At 48.5% G+C, this 7063-nt stretch overlaps 1 long non-coding RNA gene and 2 other non-coding genes across 3 annotated transcripts; all 3 read left to right on the plus strand.

The window, feature by feature from the left end:
• LOC144287066 (uncharacterized) lies at nucleotides 1-5948 on the plus strand. Its single transcript, XR_013354970.1, has 5 exons — nucleotides 1-156; nucleotides 648-716; nucleotides 3963-4096; nucleotides 4220-4260; nucleotides 5533-5948. It is a non-coding gene; the product is annotated as an uncharacterized LOC144287066 (long non-coding RNA).
• On the plus strand, nucleotides 3772-3849 carry LOC144287315 (small nucleolar RNA R38). The gene has a single exon (XR_013355149.1). It is a non-coding gene; the product is annotated as a small nucleolar RNA R38 (small nucleolar RNA).
• LOC144287314 (small nucleolar RNA R38) lies at nucleotides 4331-4404 on the plus strand. Its single transcript, XR_013355148.1, has one exon. It is a non-coding gene; the product is annotated as a small nucleolar RNA R38 (small nucleolar RNA).
• Nucleotides 5949-7063: the final 1115 nt, after the last annotated feature.

Consider the following 7063-nt stretch of genomic DNA (forward strand, 5'->3'; position numbering starts at 1 on the left):
CCCCTCTCAACATCGCGATAACTCTCGCGAGACCGCTGGGAAGAGTTGTGCGCAGGCGCAGCCCCGCCTTCTTGTCGAGGCAGGCCGCGTGGCCGGCAGTCATGGCGGCTCCTTGCTGGCCCGACCGGGACAGGGAGTCTGGAGCCTCTGGCTGTGGTAAGGTTGTCGAGGCGGGCAGACGGGATCGTCCTTGGCCCGGCGCTAGTTCGCTCGGCCTCCCTTTCCTCGGGGGCGGGATGATGACGGTAAAGCCGGTCTTCCTCGTAGGGTGGTTGGGTTAGTTGAGATGCTGGATCGGAAAACGCTTTCTGAGCGGCGCGAGTGTTGACGATCGAAGGGAGAGAGCTCAGGCCCCCCTTGGAGTCAGAGGGCCCCTCCTGGGGGGGGGGGGGTCCTCCAGCCTGTGCAGCCCCGTGTGTGCCCTGCGGGTCTCCCGGGCCCGCCCACGGGAGGCTGCCGGTGGTAGTTCTTAATCCACATCAAGTGTTAACGTGAGGGTCCTGGAGTGCCCCGAGGTCGGCCCTGGTCAGTGGTTCGTATTCAGTCCTACAGATAGTAGTAAAGGGGCTTGTAGATTTTGGAAAGCCATAATGCTCTGCGCCCTACCTTCCATGTTCATTTTTTTTCCCCTCTCTCTTCCCGTACAGGGTTTTCTTTGCGTCGCAGACCTGCAGGTTGAAGCTTAAAAGTAGCGAATGGGGAGCCCTGTGAAATGGGTAAGGATGGGTGCTGGCAGGGCCCGGGTGGTGACCAGAAGTGAGAAAGTCGAGATGGTGGGCAGGCCTGCCACACCCGGCCGCCGCACGCTTTACTTTACTAATTTTATTTTTTTTTAAAGATTTAATTAATTAATTAATTAATGATAGAGAGGCAGAGACACAGGCAGAGGGAGAAGCAGGCTCCGTGCCGGGAGCCCGACGCGGGACTCCAGGATCGCGCCCTGGGCCAAAGGCAGGCGCCAAACCGCTGAGCCACCCAGGGATCCCACTTTACCGACTTTAAGTTCGGTTCTTAGGAACACGTGGACGCACGCATCCGGTTAGGGTGAGAAGAAAACGGACCCGGGTCCCGGAAGCGAGCAGGGCCTTGCCAGTGTGACTCGGCGCCGCTAGGTGTCACTGTTTGGATTCAAACCGGTTGCCGCGCACGAGGTTGGCGGGGAGGCTTAGGAAATGGGCTTCGGTGGGGTTTGGAAGTATTTGTGGATGATTTAAAGTTATCTGTCTTAAAGGGCTCTTTTGTGAAGAGTTTTGATGCGTTGAGGCTCAGCTTTTTTTTTTTTTTTTAAGGTTTGTATTCATTTTTTCACAGAGAGGCAGAGGGAGGAGAAGCTTGCTGCCTGCAGAGAGCAGGATGCGAGACTCGATCCCTGGATTTCGGGATCACGCCCTGAGCCAAAGGCAGACACGCAACTACTGAGCCACCCAGGCGTCCCGAGGCCCCAGCTTCTTAAATAACCAATCTTGAGAATAACATCTTGACCTCATTTCTCTTAGAATATACTTTGTTACATTTCCCTTAGAGATTAAAGGTGTTGATTGTAGAAAAGGAAAAAAAAAAATCCTGTGAGAACCATTTTGGGACGCCCAGGTGGCTCAGCTGTTGAGCATCTGCCTTTGGTTTAGGGTGTGATCCTGGGGTCCTGGGATGGAGTCCCACATCTGGCTCCCTGCAGGGAGTCTGCTTCTCCTTCTGCCTCTTTGTCTTTCTTATAAATAAGTAAAATCTTAAAGAAAAGAAAAGAAAACCATTGTCTTAAGATGTTGAGTGTAAGGATTTTTGTGATAAAAATTCTGTATAGGGTCACCTGGGTGGTTGACCGTCTGCCTTCCGGTCAGGATGTGATCCTTAGGGTCCCACATCAGGCTACTTCTCCCTCTGCCTATGTGTCTGCCTTCTCTGTTGTCTCTCATGAATAAATGAATAAAATCTCTAAAAAAGAAAATTCCGTGTATAACTGGGAACCTTTTTTTTTTTTTAAGCTCTCGTGGCAGAGATGCATAGATTAGTGTCCCTTTAGTGACTGACTGAGATTTCAGTGATGTGAGCCTCCTAGGATTGTTAACTGCCCAGATAAGGGAAGGGATGTGGAACTCTGCTAGCCTCCTTGCCAAGCAGCCTCCCAGTGTTTGTTAAAACAATCTGAAGTAGGGTCGGTATTTTCTCCTTTGTTACTGTACTGAGTAAACAGAGTTACGCAGCTGTTTGTTTTTTGTGTGTGTGTGTGTTTTTCTAAGATTTTATTTATTTATTCATGAGGGACAGAGAGAGGCAGAGACCCAGGCAGAGGGAGAAGCAGGCTCCATGCAGGGAGCCCAACGTGGGACTCAATCCCAGATCTCCAGGATGACACCCAGGGCAGAAGATGGCGTTAAACTGCTGGGCCACCAGGGCTGCCCTGTTTTTGCTTTTTTTTTTTTAAGAACCGTAAAAATATGGCAGATTCTGTGGAAGTGCTATTTTTTTTTTTTTTTTCAGTTTCATTGAGATATAATTAAGATAGTCCAGTGTGTGTCGGGGGACGATTTGACCAATTCTCAACTGGAATCTAATGGGTGCTGCGAAGTATCCTACAATATACAAGAGAGCCTCCACCACAAAGAACTGTCTATCCAGAATATCAGCAGAGCTGAGATTGAAACTTTATATTAAACTAACTTGAGAGGGCAGCCCGGTGGCTCAGTGGTTTAGTATCTGCCCTCGGCTCAGGGCGTGATCCTGAGACCTGGGATCGAGTCCCACATTGGGCTCCCTGCATGGAGCCTGCTTCTCCCTCTGCCTGTGTCTCTGCCCCCCTCCCCTCTCTGTGTCTCTCATGAAAAAATCTGAAAAATAAACAAACTAACGAGAGATCTGGGCTCTAGTCTTAGCCTGTTACCAGATAACAACCAGAGCTTTATTGCTTTGTGAAATAGGGTTACTATTTCCGGACTTGGCTATTACATCCAAACCACCTACAAAGTGTTACAAGTACACCTCCAACCACAGATGAGAATGACCCCGCAGTGAGGCCCAAGGATTGTGTGGCCATCCCAAGAGCAATTGTATAGGAACAATTAGATGATCTGATCTACTTTTAGCTCAGAGGTTTTTATTATAGCAAGATTATAGCACTGCTGGCTATTTTTAAGTAGCTCTTGAGACAGATCTATAATCCTCTGCTTAAAAAAAACTGATCTTGCTCGGTGGATCATTTCATATGCAGAGGTGAGTGAAGGAGAAATGACCTTGTGTGATGGTGCCTCTTGGCAGTAGGTTCCTTTTGTACAGCTGGCCTTCACAGGATCCCTGACAGGAGTAACCACACATTTTACTGACAACTGGCATATACACTCCATATGTACTCCACTGTTAGGCATTTTGTGCCGAGGTAGGCAGTCTTTAAAAGGGCAGGCAGTGTCCATGAGTCTGGTCTGGGTTGCTGGGTACATCTAGGCAACTAGGTCTCACTAGTTTTTACCTTTGAAGCAAGATTGAGAATTCTCATGAGGCAAATAAAGCACAATTTTGTAAGGAAAAAGTAGTCTGTGTGTGTATGGTTTTTTTTTTTTTTTTAAGATTTTATTTATTCATGAGAGACACAGAGAGGCAGAGACATAGGCAGAGGAAGAAGCAGGCTCCATGCAGGGAGCCCGATGTGGGACTCGATCCCAGGACTCCAGGATCACACCCTGGGTCAAAGGCAGATGCTCAGCCGCTGAGCCACCCAGGTGTCCCTGTGTGTGTGTGTTCTAGAAGCATCAGCCCTTTGGGCTGGCAGGTTGGTGGGAGCTGAGTCCATGATGATGTAAAGTTATCCCTGTCTGAAGGCAAAGGCCTTCCTGTGGATTATGGATGTCTGAAGCTCAGTTTCCCAAGTTCGCCTTATAGAAAGTAGAGGCTTGTGATTTGAAAGTGACCTACTTGAGAATTGTCTGTATATATCTTGAATGGATTTTTCTTTTGCAATTTCCCCTTGCCAGATGCAGCAGTCTCAGCCTTGGTTTCTGAGGCTGGAAAAGGATCCTGCTTCTGTAGGACCTGCTTCTGCAGATGCCAGTAGGAGTCTACTGGGGGTCTACTGCCCTGGGCCCAAAGAGGAGACTGACTTCTGTATGTAAGTAGAGACCTTCCAAATAGACTTGGGTGGGATGTTTATTTTGCTGCTCCTGCCCTGGGTTTAGGATTGTGCTGAGTGGCAGGGAGATTTTAACACGGGTTTGTTTTTTTTTTTTGCCAGATGTCTGCAGTGTATGAGACAACTGAACTACTTTGCCTGAGGTAAGTGAAAGAAGCCTTCCCCTGTTGCTTATAGTCTTTATGTTTCCATCCTTTGTGTCCCTCTAGCCCCACAAGCCTATGATGGTTTAGTTATCCCTGTCTGAAAATCTCGACTGAAGGGAAACCGTGTATTCTGAGGCTTCAGGGTTTAGGTCTGTGCTCTTAAAAGTTCAGGCTTTATCAGGGATTAAATTGAGTGGATTCCAGAGGGAATCCGGTCTACCCTGCTAAGGCCCCAGTCGAGCACATCATCCCTCTACAACTTGCAAGCCGATGGTGTGGCTGCCCTGTCATGCTCTAGGCCCCTTGATGAATGGTCCTGAGGGGACAGTTATAAGAGGTGACAGAAATGGGCAGGGAGCCCAGTTCTGGGTCATGTTCTTACTGTGGAATGAAAGAGTGTTTGTCCCATATTTCAAGGAAATGAATGCGCTCTTTGAGACAGACGGGAATGTCGGAAGTCTGCCAGCTATGGCAGGGCTATGACCTTATCTCTGCACCATATCGTGACAATGAGGAAAGAAGGGCTGCCATGGCACAGCAGGAGCTATTTGGTTTCCAGGTGCTTTGTTTATAACCCCAGGGAGCTCTCCTAGGGTTGGCTCGGATCCTGTCTGGGCAGCATGACTGGCATGGTGCTGCTCGTTGGGTCGCCGAGGGCTGGGTCGGCCAGCATGTGAGCAGGAGAGTAGCCCCGTGCTGCTGGGCTGGGAGGGTGTCTGGCTTTGTTCCCATTTAAATGCCAGGCTTGAAGTGGGCAGATTGCTCTTTTCTGTTGAAATTGGGAGGTGTGTGTGGGCTTTTTTATATTTAAGGTCACATAATTGTTCAGTCACCAAGGAAGCCAGATTTGGGGTGGGATTTAGTGAGCCTGAGAACTGGCCCTGGCAGTTTACAGCCGGTAAGTGAAACAAAGGATGTGTTTAGCAAGTGGGGAAGTTGACTTCCGGCATTATCATTGTGCAGAGTAGATTTGACTGTTTCGTGAGACTCAGAGACCTTCAGGTTTGACTTGAAAAAGTTTTACCTCCAGAAAGGGGTTGAATAAGAATGTCCCTAATGCTTAATGGTGGTTCTATGCTGGCCTCATGCCAGACCCCGTTCCCTTTGAGCATTAGCTCCTGAGAGTGGGCTGCAGTTTCAAGTCCTCTGGGCAGCAGACCACCCTGCATTGAGACTGCCTGAGGGTCCCTTCAACAGCATGGGCCTGATCTAATGTTTTGTTAGAATGTGCGCTGCTACCATTGCCTTTTCTTTACATTTGGCTTTCAGGTTGGAGTCCCCTCATTACTGATCCATCAAGTGACTCTCTTTGGTCTTACACGTTCTCCCCCAGTGAGTGATGCCAGCTGGAGCAGCACGGCCTCTGTTGCTGTTAATGCCTAGAAAATAATCCCCCAAAAGGAGAATAAGAAGTCTTTGGGCTTTCTCTTCAAAAAGGAGCCAAAGGCTACTTGAGACCATCCTGAATGCCACAGTTGAGCTGATCTGGGGGTAACTTGCGTGTGGGCAAGAAGACCGTGATTGTAAACTGAATGCTATGAACATGTACGTGCTCTGTTTGGGAGCCTGCGAGGAAGCAGGTGCTCAGCCCAGGAGGAGGTTTCTCCGAGTGGATTTCCTGTGAAGTTAATGTTTGTCACTCAGGCTTAAGTTTTGAAGCACAAATAAACATTTTTAAAAATGGACTTTGTAACATGGATTTCATGTTGAGATGTTCATAATGGGATTTTATTCTGTGACTCAGCTAACACATTCTTGTATGAATGAATGTTTCCCAGAATATTTTTAAAGGGAGAGGGAGAATCTCAAGCTGACTCCATGCCCAGTGCCACAATCCTGAGATCAGGAGCTGAAATCGAATCAAGTCAGGTACTTCAGGCTCTGCGCTCAGTGGGGAATCTACTCCCATTCCCCCTGCTTGTGTGCACCTTCTTAAAGTCTTAAAAAGTCAGATGCTTAACTGAGCCACCAAGCTGCCCCGGGTTTCACAGAATACTGTTAATAATAATTAAAGTTAACATGGGATAGGATCAGAGGTTTTATCTAGTAAGTTCTCCAATAAATTGATTTTCTGCCCCTCTTAACGGGGCGCCATCCACCAACAACTTCAGTATTTCTCAGTAAAATGTTCTGGACATAAGAGGGTCAGACACCTAACTTGAGCTATGCCGGCTTATCAAGGTGATTGGATTTCTTTACTAGTAAAGGTCACTGTCAGATGGCCGAGTGGACAGACACGCAGTACCGTGTTTCCCACAGTGTTCTTTTTGGACCAGTACTAGGCAAAGAAATCTACTTGGGACACTGCTGTCATTGAGACCAAGGGACAGTTTGATGTTGCCAAGCTACAGGGAGAGGCCTTGGCCTCCTGCAGTACCTGACCTGCCCCCTGCTCCTCTCCGTCTAAACTGCTCACCAGCTGCAGGAATCGGTGCTTTCAAGTAGCTGTGTAGTCGTGAAAGCCCAGGTCTCCGTATCACACCTGAATTTCTAAAGTAGAATTTTGATTCTGGTGACAAAATTCATCCCTCTTGTTAAATATGCTGATAGGATCTGCCTTTCAAAACCCCAGAGCCAGAGGCCATGTCGTGGGCTTTGGTGGATTGGCTAGTGGTGATTCGTGTCCCCTTGGGAAGGCCCTTGCCAGCCAGCCCAGTAGAGACCCCCTCCACCCAACCCCTGAGGCTTGCACAGTGTACTAGGTCAGACTGTCAGGCTACTAGTCATCAGGCCAGTAAATCCCAGGGCTTAAGGGCTATGTGGCGATAACTTGGGTTAGTTGAGCCTTACCCTTCCAATA

The sequence above is a fragment of the Canis aureus genome, chromosome 16 (genome assembly GCF_053574225.1).
Source record: "Canis aureus isolate CA01 chromosome 16, VMU_Caureus_v.1.0, whole genome shotgun sequence".
Classification (NCBI taxonomy): Eukaryota; Metazoa; Chordata; class Mammalia; order Carnivora; family Canidae; genus Canis; species Canis aureus.